Source organism: Rhagoletis pomonella, unplaced genomic scaffold (assembly GCF_013731165.1).
Source record: "Rhagoletis pomonella isolate Grant_MI unplaced genomic scaffold, Rhpom_1.0 Rhpom_scaffold_00007, whole genome shotgun sequence".
Classification (NCBI taxonomy): domain Eukaryota; kingdom Metazoa; phylum Arthropoda; class Insecta; order Diptera; family Tephritidae; genus Rhagoletis; species Rhagoletis pomonella.
In genome coordinates this window covers 22766979-22767422 of record NW_023458561.1, presented here as the reverse complement: position 1 = coordinate 22767422, position 444 = coordinate 22766979, and positions in this window count along the sequence as shown.

Below are 444 nucleotides of genomic sequence, written 5' to 3'. Positions count from 1 at the left end.
ATTAGTGCAAAACTTATATTAAGGTGGTAGGAAGTGAGAGATGGTGGATAAGTCCCAGAAGGGGGTACTTGAGGTCAATGAACAAATAAATGGTATTCTCGGGAACATAGATATGTAAATCATATTTTAAGATTCGACTGTAAATGCCAAAGATGTTATGAAAAAGGTAAAAAGCAAATGGTGCGTTCGACTATTTTTTTTTCGAGATTGCCTTGCAAAAATACTTTAGGCTCGGAGAAATGCGACGAATTTTTTTTCAGTGTATTCTTTTGTACATACGTACTTACATATTTGGATGTTAGTCGTACAGACTCATAGTCAGTCAAGATTTTCAACATACAAAGAATGCCAATTGGACAATTTAGTTTCTAAAATATTTTTTTATATGTTTTCTATTCTTTGTATTATTACGTTTACTCTGAAATTATATGCAAGTATTTTTTT